We start from the raw sequence: 11,503 nt of genomic DNA on the forward strand, positions 1-11,503 counted from the left end.
CGATGGCCAGACACCAGAAACGGCGGCAAGAGAGGGAGAAGAGAGAGAAAATACTCGCACAGTGGGCAGCGGCTTTCCGGCGCGATTCCGGCTTCATCCGACGTCCGATCGAGGCGATTCAGGTGGCGTTGGAAAGCTTGTTCCGAGAGCTTTCTTTTGATGCCAATTTTGCAGTAAATGGAGGTCAGATGAGTGAGATATGGAGGAGAGAAGTTTCGGATTTTTCAAGCTTTTTCGTCGATCCGACCGTTGGATCGACGATCCGAGACCACCTATGGATTGAGGAACAGGAGAGGAACATGGTGGTATGATCAGATCCGGCAAATATTGCCGGCGATCGGCAGCCGACCACCGTGCGCGGTGGTTCCGACGGTGGCTCCGGTGGGCTGTGGAGATGATTCAACTTCCAGAGGCTTCCTCGTAAATTTTTGGAATTTTTGAGACACAGATAAACTTCGGGTAAGATAATTTCTATTATTTCTCTGTCTGTGGAGCATAAATATAGTGTTTCTTAAACAGGAAAAATTAAAGAAAAATTCTAAGAAAAATATATGATGAAAGTAAAATTATTTGGAGATATTCTATGGTGTTTGTTGAATTTTTGAGTGATTGTAGAATATTTTTGAAAAATATAGATGGATTTTAGTTAGATTTTTAGCATATGGGCATATAAGATTATTGGAAATTAAGATAATTAAATTTTGTATAATTGGTTGAAGCTTGAGGATGGAGGTTTAAATATGTGAATATTTAATTGGGTTGAATTAAGAATATGTTAGATGTTGGAAACTTATGGAATCGAGTAAAATTCTTGAATAAAATATTCATGGGTGATTAGAAAATTTCAATTCATTTTGCAATAGCCTTATAATATTATTAAGGTCCGCGGAGCAAAATTTTAGGATTTTTAGAGCTTGTTTGAGTGGATTTAAAAAAAAAAGTCAATTATAGGGACTAAAACATAATTTTAAAGATTTTGAGTATTGTCTGATTTGGAGGGCCCAGGAGGGGCCATGTGATATTGATGAGATGTGATTGTAGAAATTGAGAATTTAGAAGTGTTATTTAAGCCTTTTTGCCGGTTGGGTAAGTCCCAAGTATAGGGGAAACTCTGCCGGATTTTCGGCATGAATTAGGCTGTTTATTGCCTCTTTAGAGTTTTATCTTAACTTAGTACTAATAAATTTATAATTTAATTATTAGGTGATCGAGGTCAGCTATTTTTCTGCATCCAGCAGCCACAATAGTCATCGGTGTACTGTGAGTAAAATATTAATTTTAATTGTAATTTCAATATTATTATATGTTCAAGCATGCCCATGCATCACTTACATGTATATATCTATATAGTTAAACTTTAGGCACGATTTATGTTGCATTCATAACTGTTAAAGTGCCATGGATGTTGTTGTGGTAATTTAGAGCAGTGTGCGTACGTTAGCGTGCGTGTGATGTGGTGTGGACTATGGATAGGACGGGTAGACACGGCTTGAGATCTTCGCTGGGACCCGGTCCTTTGGGGTAGACACAGCTTGAGTTCTTCGCTGGGACCCCGATTTGGTTATTAAGTGGAAGTTCGAGCTGAGTTCTTCGCTGGCACAGGTTGGATTTAAGAGAGCTGTATAGGGGATCAGCTCCCATATATATTATGATTGATATTACTGGGTGTGTGAGTGCTCCAAATTACCTTTTTGCTGTTATGATGTGAAATTATTATTGATGTTGCATTTCACTCTATAGGCTGCATTAGCTTTAGATAGTTATAGAGATTATGGTTAAAATTGATATTTTACTCTTTGAGTCGAACGCTCACTCCTGTTCACCATATTTTTCCAGGCTACAGGAGGAGACATTTTTCAGAATAACCTGTCCCTTTCCTCTCAGGTTATGAAAAGATTACTTGATTGTATTATTATTCTCTAAATTTGTATTTTAGGACTCCGCATGTACTAGTAGTAATATTAATTCTGTCAGGGACTACATGAATTTAAGTTTTTGTATTAAAAAAATGAAAATTTTTTTGAGTTTTAAATAATTTGTAAATGATGTAATAGGTTGAGCTGGGCTCCCCTGATTTTAGTTTCTGATAATTACTGGGCTAAGTTGGCCCGAAATAAAATTATAACAGTTTAATTTAAATTATTCCATATGCATATTGGGCCTAAATTATGAGCCTACTCATGGGTTGAAGAATAGTTAGGCTTACTACAGGCCTCGGGGGCTTTAGGCTGGCCCAAGTTGTAGTGCCGGTCCGGCCCATAGGTTGGGTCGTGACAAAGTTGGTATCAGAGCTTAGGCTCTAGATTCATGGGAAAGAATATACTTGGGAGTGTAAAAGGAGTCTTGTTAGGATGTTACATGCGGAGTATAGGATTCTGTTTTGTCTTTTTCTATAATTCTTTGTTTCTAGATTCTGCGTTATACCTCGGGAAATATAAAAGTGCCTCAGTTAGTGTCTTGATTTTCGTGGAGTACATAGGAAGGTGAAATAGAGTTAGCAGACATGTTGAGGTCTATCATGAGGATATGTACTCCAATAAATACTATATTTTTGTCAGTATGGGTTTAAATGGTGTGCCCATTTCATGCAAGGCACGAGTACATAAAGGTGAGTCTTGAAAGTACAGTTGCCCTAGATAAGGATGAGGATACCACTGCTGGCAGTCATCAGTGGATGACCCAGTCATAATAAGTTTATGATAATAGAAGATTCAAGAGAGATAAGAGATTAAGAGACCTAGTCGGTCAGGACGTATCGTAGTAACTATACAATGTTCTCAATGTCTGCTCTGTAAGCTGCAGATTACAGTACCGACATGGGATTATTGTGTAGAGCTGCATGCATCCCCGTGGTGCTCCATAATGAGGGTGTTTGCGGATGGCTTCTGTTTTGGTACAGTTATGCCAGAACTGAGTTCTATATCTGCAGAGGAGTTGGGAACTCCTGGTTAGGGGTCTAGAGTTAGAATATTGAAAGGTCATAGTTGGGTGATAACTACAGTCAGTGACTCAGATTACCCTAGCATGAGCTAGAGTTACATCAAGAGTTGCCATCAGACCAGAGGTTTCGGATTGGTTGCAAAGTAAACGTGACACTTATAGAGTGAGATCATCTAGTCTTCAGTATGGAATTTTGGATCATTTTTGTAGTACGACAGACATTTTGCTTAGAGTTTAGTGAGAATAGTATACCTTGTGTGTATCAGTAAGGTGTAAAGTACAACTCTACTACCTAGAGAAGGTCGAAACTATGAATTGATGATTTACAGAGCTATGATATGATAAGAGAGACATTAATTTGACATGGTTTTGGGCAAGGTGGTAAATGTAGTACCTTTGTTGCAGCAAGTTAGGGTATAGACCTATCTTTACAGAAGGAATCGAATGTTATTACTAATAATGGTGACCAACAAAACAGTGCCCCAGATGGGACTGTAGAGTGTGGTAGAGACTCTGGAAGATATAGTTAGTAGGTACAGCTATCATGTTAGGAAGAATAATGGAACCAGGGATAGAATAGTCAAGTTCTATTTTGGGTAAGACAAAGGAAATAAACGGAAGGACAACCTGAAGAACGCATAATAAAAAGGAACAAAGTTAAGATATAGGGTAGGCTAAGTGTTATTCTTGGCAAGGTAAATGACAAGGATGGAGAACCCGAAATGGAACCATATTAGTGAGAATAGTGATGGAGATATGGAATCTAGGAATGTGATACTCATAGCATGATGTAGTTGAGATTGTGACAGGGGCTAAAATATAGAGCTTGGAGTTACATGATTGGATCATACTTTATTTATTCCCTATTTCTAAAGTGAAGTGGATAGTAATGGGGCAAGATTCTTTTAACTTGTTAACAGTATCAAGAAGATTAGGCGAGGAATACAATAATAATGAGCAAAAAGTAGAAGGTGTACGATGATATTGCGGACTATCTAATTAGGCAAAGAAAAAGAAGTTAGTAAGTAGTAAGTTGAATAAAAGTCAATCTAAGGGATCAAATAGGTATGATGAGAGGAAAGAATTATAGATAATGACACATAGGTTTTAGTTTAGACTTTTGAGATAGTGAGAAGGTAGTTAGAGGTTCGTTATGAATGTCAAGCAAACGTCTTTAGTGTGATCAACAGAATCACTTTGCAGTGAAGCAATAACGACAGAACAACAGTAGCGGTAGAACGAGAAGTGACAAGTCTGGGTGGTTATAAATCACTAGAAAGTTCAAGCATCAAATTAATGACCATAGATAAGGGTGGAATTAGTGTTGGAAGAATCTATTAGTAAGAGAAACCTTTCAGAAATCAACAAAAGTTAAGGGCACAATATAAACGATAATAGATATGAATCATAGGTTGAGTATAAGTAAAGTTAATAAATTATAAAATATTATATCAGGTAGGACAATGGTACGGTAAAGGGTTCATGCAGATGATGCATTATGGGTAGAGCATAATTGTGCTAGGAGATGATGAAATTTGGAGAGAAAAACCAAGAAACATAGGTTAAACACTATTATATAGACAATCGAGCGTAGTTGAATATAAGAGTATTTTTCTTTCTTTTCAAGTTTAGTTTGTGCTTTTGGTTCTAGAAGGTTATATAAGGAACAAAGACTGAGTCAAGGAGACCTAGTTATTTGAGAGTTTGGTAGGCACCAATTCATACATAATTTCTTGAAATGAGAATGACAGTAAGTAGGTACCTAGTGTTAAGTATGAAAGGACGATCAGAATAGTGACAGGAATCAAATGGAGTTAGCTACCAAGGCTTGCAACTGTTTTAAAACTATGAGCTAGATGAAGTCCTATTTATGGATGAGTTTCAATAGATGAAATTGTTGCTGATGGGTAATTTGAGGCTAAAGTTGGGAAAGCTATGGGCAGTATATGTGATTATATTAAGGAGAATGAACATGTGAAGTATCTTGTTTAGAATTAAGGCATGGCACACATTTTCCATAGCCGTGTTAGTTCAGATGGAACTTATAGTTTTGGGGCTCATATCCATCTAGGATAAGCAATTTCCTACTAAGGCTGGTAGGGAATGATAATGTTCTGATAGTTAAGTTGGGAAAAGGGGGATACAAGGAAAATTTTCTATGGTTAATTAAAAGTTTTACATAAGGTGAATAATGTGCTGGTAGGAGTAAATTGTAAGGTTAGAATTCCTGAAGTAATAGAACTAGTAATCAAGATAAGACTAAGAAATAAAATGAAAGTTAAAGTTGATGAAGGGATGGACATCCTTGAAGGAAAAGGTGTAAGGGTGAAATAGGATTAAGATTAAGGAATAAGTGGAGCAGGTTGAAAAGATATCAACAATAGCAGGAATAGGAAAAGGAAGTAGATAAGATCCAAAGGATAGGAAGAAAAGCTCGGTAGAACTAGTTATAATGATGAGGATAAGGAGGAATAGGTATGCTAGGAGCACGCTAAGAGATGTTTAAAACAAGTTATTATGAGATGATGGATTAAAGGAGTAGTAGAGCCTCGATCTGAGTGCCAATGTGTCAGAAGTAGGCCACATACTAAGAATCTATAGGAAGAAGTCTAGATATTTCCATTCCAGAGAAGGAGTCAGAATTGATAAAGTCGCATGGATTGAGTTGTCAGGGAATATAAACACTTTTGTTACCTAGAAGGAGAGACCCAACTTACTTTTCAATGTTGATAAATGATACACTTGGCCCTTGGAGGAGACTTTACCTGACTAGTTACATAAAATGGATAGAGGTTGGTCTAAGTACCTTAGTAATGACACAAAAGAGATTAAAAATTTGAAGTATCATGGGAGTGAGAAGATTTATAGGTATTGACCACTGAGGTCACAAGAAGAGTGAAGATTTCGAACAAGATACCTGGTTTAGGTGCTACAGGAAAGCTACTCATAGGATACCATGGAATAAGGAACATAAGTGATGTCATTGGGGAAAACAGAGTTTATTAAAACAAAGGAATGATGACTGAAGTCACCAAGAGACATGTTAGGGCGCAATAAAAGTGAGGTAAGCACCAAAGTTGATTGAAGTTATGAGACATCAAGTCAAGAACAGTGAGGTATGGTGAATACTTGAAATGTCAGAAAAAAAAATAGGACACTATAATAGTTACAAGATAAAAGCCCTCTAGAAAGAGATGATGACAAATATGACACTATAGTAGAATCAGAGAACAGTAGAATGTCATATATAATATACGAAGAGTTTGAAGAATAAATGTTTTACCAATATATGCATAGCTGGAGGAGCAATGATTGCACTTGTTCCGATAATCTTCTTTTCCATATCTCTTGTTTATTCGAAAATTCGAGGACGAATTTTTCCTAAGGGGGAAGAATGTAACAACCCAGAAAAAAAAAATGTTGATTTGAGTTTGGCGTGTGACAGTGGATTTCCACTGTCACTGCCAATATTTAAAAAAAAAAAAAAAAAAAAGGTTAAAAATCGGGAGGAGGAACCCCCCCCCCCCCCAATTTCTCTTCTCTCCTCTCCTTCCCTCTCTTCTTCTTCTTCTTTCTTTCTCCGGTGATCAGCCGGCGACCTCCCAAGCGGCTCCCCATCCGGCCGGCGACCCTCTGCCGACGGCCAGACACTAGAAACGGCAGCAAGAGAGGGAGAAGAGAGAGAAAATGCGCGCACAGTGGGCAGCGGCTTTCCAGTGCGATTTCGGCTTCATCCGACATCCGATCGAGGCGATTCAGGTGGCGTTAGAAAGCTTGTTCCGAGAGCTTTCTTTTGATACCAATTTTGCAGCAAATGGAGGTCGGATGAGTGAGATATGGAGGAGAGAATTTTCGAATTTTTCAAGCTTTTTCGTCAGATCTATGACAATCCGACCGTTGGATCGACGATCCGAGACCACCTATGGACTGATGAAGAGGAGAGGAACATGGTGGTATAATCAGATCCGGCAAATGTCGCCGGCGACCGGCGGCTGACCACCGTGCGCGGTGGTTCCGGCGATCGCTCCGGTGGGATATAGAGATGATTCAACTTCCAGAGGCTTCCTCATAAATTTTTGGAATTTTTGAGACACAGATAAACTTCGAGTAAGACAATATCTATTATTTCTCTGTCCGTGGAGCATAAATACAGTGTTTCTTAAACAGGAAAAATTGGAGAAAAATTCTAAGAAAAATATATGATGAAAGTAAAATTATTTGGAGATATTCTATGGTGTTTGTTGAAGTTTTGAGTGATTGTAGAATATTTTTGAAAAATATAGATGGATTTTAGTTAGATTTTTAGCATATGGGCATATAAGATTATTGGAAATTAAGATAATTAAATTTTATATAATTGGTTGAAGCTTGAGGATGGAGGTTTAAATATGTGAATATTTAATTGGGTTGAATTAAGAATATGTTAGATGTTGGAAACTTATGGAATCGTGTAAAATTCTTGAATAAAATATTCATGGGTGTTAGAAAATTTCAATTCATTTTGCAATAGCCTTATAATATTATTAAGGACCGCGGAGCAAAATTTTAGGATTTTTAGAGCTTGTTTGAGTGGATTTTTTAAAAAAATGTCAATTATAGGGGACTAAAACGTAATTTTTAAGATTTTGAGTATTGTCTGATTTGGAGGGCTCAGGAAGGGGCCATGTGATATTGATGAGATGTGATTGTGGAAATTGAGAATTTAGAAGTGTTATTTGAGCCTTTTTGCAGGTTGGGTAGGTCCCAGGTATATGGGAAACTCTGCCGGATTTTCGGCATGAATTAGGCTGTCTATTGCCTCTTTAGAGTTTTATCTTAACTTAGTACTAATAAATTTATAATTTAATTATTAGGTGATCGAAGTTAGCTATTTTTCTGCATCCAGTAGCCACAATAGTTATCGGTGTACTGTGAGTAAAATATTAATTTTAATTGTAATTTCGATATTATTATATGTTCAAGCATGCCCATGCATCACTTATATGTATATATCTATGTAGTTAAAATTTAGGCACGATTTATGTTGCATTCATAACTGTTAAAGTGCCATGGATGTTGTTGTGGTAATTTGGAGCAGTGTGCGTACGTTAGCGTGCGTGTGATGTGGTGTGGACTATGGATAGGACGGGTAGACACGGCTTGAGATCTTCGCTGGGACCCAGTCCTTCGGGGTAGACACGGCTTGAGTTCTTCGCTGGGACCCCGATTTGGTTATTAAGTGGAAGTCTGAGCTGAGTTCTTCGCTGGCACAAGTTGGATTTAAGAGAGCTGTATAGGGGATCAGCTCCCATATATATTATGATTGATATTACTGGGTGTGTGAGTGCTCCAAATTACCTTTTTGCTGTTATGATGTGAAATTATTGTTGATGTTGCATTTCACTCTATAGGGTGCATTAGCTTTAGATAGTTATAGAGATTATGGTTAAAATTGATATTTTACTCTCTGAGTCGAACGCTCACTCCTGTTCACCATATTTTTCCAGGCTACAGGAGGAGACATTTTTCAGAATAACCTGTCCCTTTCCTCTCAGGTTATGAAAAGATTACTTGATTGTATTATTATTCTCTAAATTTGTAATTTAGGACTCCGCATGTACTAGTAGTAACATTAATTCTGTCAATGACTACATGAATTTAAGTTTTTGTATTAAAAAAATGAACATTTTTTATGAGTTTTAAATAATTTGTAAATGATGTAACAGGGTTGAGCTGGGCTCCCTTGATTTTAGTTTCTGATAATTACTGGGCTAAGTTGGCCCGAAATAAAATTATAACATTTTAATTTAAATTATTCCATATGCATATTGGGCCTAAATTATGGGCCTACTCATGGGTTGAGGAATAGTTAGGCTTACTACGGGCCTCGGGGGCTTTAGGCTGGCCCAGGTCCTGGTGCCGGTCCGGCCCATAGGTTGGGTCGTGACATATATATATATATATATAATTCTAACTTCTCCTCTATCCTTTCTATTGTTTGCGTTTTATCAAAAATCCTTTTTTATATGTCGGGCTGCAATAATTATACAACCTCTAAGTATCTTGTGTGGGCAAATATAATTTACAGCTTACATTGTTTACTTCAAATATCATTAGTAAATTATTTACTGTGTTATGCCCTAAATAATATAAAATGCATAAGTATTCTATTATGGTGGTGCCTTGACTCTTATAACTCTCTTTTCATAACCTCTCGCGCATAATTTCACATAGTAATTTATTATTATTATTATCATTATTATGAATTCACATAGCAACTTTTGTTACAAATCACAATCGTAATTTTTCTATTAAGATAATTCCTTATTTAAACTAACATTTTGTTTATACATAAAGCAAGTTAGATCAACAAAATAAAATTTATTAATAAATATATGTCGAGCACAGTAATAAGACTCCTTGTGTTTTTAAGAGGAGAATTCAGGTTTAATTTTTTTAAATAAGACATTTTTAAAAGAGATAATTACAAACTCTAAAAGTATTACTTATTTATGGATCATAAACTGGACATAGAGAATATCTGATGAAAATATATATAAATATATATATATATATATATATATATATATATATATATATGTGTGTGTGTGTGTGTGTGTATAATTATGATCTAAAATTCTGCAGTTCTTCATACTAAATATTTCTTTTTAGTCCAAATGCTATTACCATATTTGATTGAATGGATAGAAAATAAAGAAAAAGAAAAGTAAGGGGGAAGGAAAAAAATTATATGAAATTATTTATTTATTCCTTAGACAATTTAAAAAAAAAATGAAGCATAAATATATAACTTATTATATAATAATCTTCTTGTTTATATTTCAAGAACAAGAACTAAGACCTGAGTCCACGCACGATGGGTTAAGCCCAAGCCCAAGCCCAAGTCCACAAAATCCTATTATGCAATACTACACTCCACGCGTCAAGTTTAACCACCCCTTCTTTCCAAATGCGTTACAGCATGAAAAGAAGGGATTTTCTTGCTCAATTTGTGGCATGCAATTAAGGAAAATTAATGCCATTGACTGTGGCGTAATTAGATAAAATGGGAATAAGGCATGCAATGGTTCTAGAACTACTCTACAGGAAAGACTTGGAAGAGAGGACTCTTTGAAATTTATTGTTGATTAGATTGTGAAAAAGTTACTTGGTTTATCAAATATCCATTATTATATTATGTTTATGTATAAAGAAAATGAATTGAATTTAATTCTATTTCAAAAATTAATTCAAAGGAAAGATTTGTTTAAGTTTTATATTTAGTTTAAAAATAAATTAATGATAGACAGCACATCCCTTTCACGTTTAGGTATAAATTTATAGAAAAAATAAATTAAATCTAATTTTACTTTAAAAATTAACTCAAATGAAGAAGATTTGTTCAAGTTTTATCTTTAAATTAAATATCTCATTTCAAATTAATGTGGAAGAACTTAATGACTTTCTGATACAAGGTATATGTTCAAGGTTAAGGTTTATGCGTTTGTACAATTCTTGATTTCACATTTTAACAATATGTGTTGATGTATTTTTTTTCTAAAATCTACAAAAATTACTTATGGATTTACATTCACATAAAGAAAAATTCAAATCTTGTACAATCGATGTTATGCAGAGGTTGATATTTTAAAATTTACGGTGATATGACATCACTACCGCTTGAAAATAGAAATTACAATTTGATTGGATGCTCTGTTATTTTCTGTCTCCATTGGAGAATAAATGATAGTTAGTTGTCTGTAGCTTTGAACAAATTAAGGAGACCTTATCCAATTTAATGCGTACAAACAAGAGCTGAGATTTCTATTAGTGTTTCTATCACATAGACATAAAATTTATTTATAAATAATTTGCGACATCGATATTTTAAAAAATGTTACTGAGTCAAAGTTTATTAATAAATTATATATATATGTTTTTTCAAATTAAATAAATTAATAAATAAATTTCATATTTATTGACTTTTATTTTAGTGGTATAGAATTATCTCTAATAATTAATATGAGGTCTTCAATTCAATTAGATCTATTGGTGGCTTCTATCCTATTGTTTTCTCCTTCTTATTTCTAATAATATATTTTGACAGGTATTTTCTTTATTTTTTGACTAATTTTTTTACTATTTCCTTAATAATATAGTTTAATCAATTTGTATAAATTTTAAATATTCACTTCTCGTTGGAAAATAAATTCATCACACTCCCTACTGATCATAAGATTCTTACCAAAAGGAAATTAAGGGAATGGAATTTTATAAGCACTAACTCTTGCAACCATAACCCAAATAATTGTTGAGCTCTGAGAAGTATGATACAAGCAGGATCACATCGGAAAGGAAACCCTCAAGTTACCTGAGAAGAAAGAATCCACGCTTATAGACCAAGATTCCTTTCCCCTAACGGCATCCACCAATGCAGTTAATATGAATAATGACATAAATTTATTCTCTTAGATCCACTCCTGAAATTGACATAAATTTTAAGTCAATATGAATAATGACATATATCTTTTTTTTGTTAATTCCACTCCTGAAATTGACATAATTTTTCCAATTTTTTTTTTTT

At 34.9% G+C, this 11,503-nt stretch overlaps 1 long non-coding RNA gene across 1 annotated transcript; it reads left to right on the forward strand.

Moving 5' to 3' along the window:
- Nucleotides 1-348: 348 nt before the first annotated feature.
- On the forward strand, nucleotides 349-2,039 carry LOC131175513 (uncharacterized). Its single transcript, XR_009145696.1, has 3 exons — nucleotides 349-459; nucleotides 1,204-1,260; nucleotides 1,837-2,039. It is a non-coding gene; the product is annotated as an uncharacterized LOC131175513 (long non-coding RNA).
- Nucleotides 2,040-11,503: the final 9,464 nt, after the last annotated feature.

The sequence above is a fragment of the Hevea brasiliensis genome, chromosome 17, assembly GCF_030052815.1.
Source record: "Hevea brasiliensis isolate MT/VB/25A 57/8 chromosome 17, ASM3005281v1, whole genome shotgun sequence".
Lineage (NCBI taxonomy): Eukaryota > Viridiplantae > Streptophyta > Magnoliopsida > Malpighiales > Euphorbiaceae > Hevea > Hevea brasiliensis.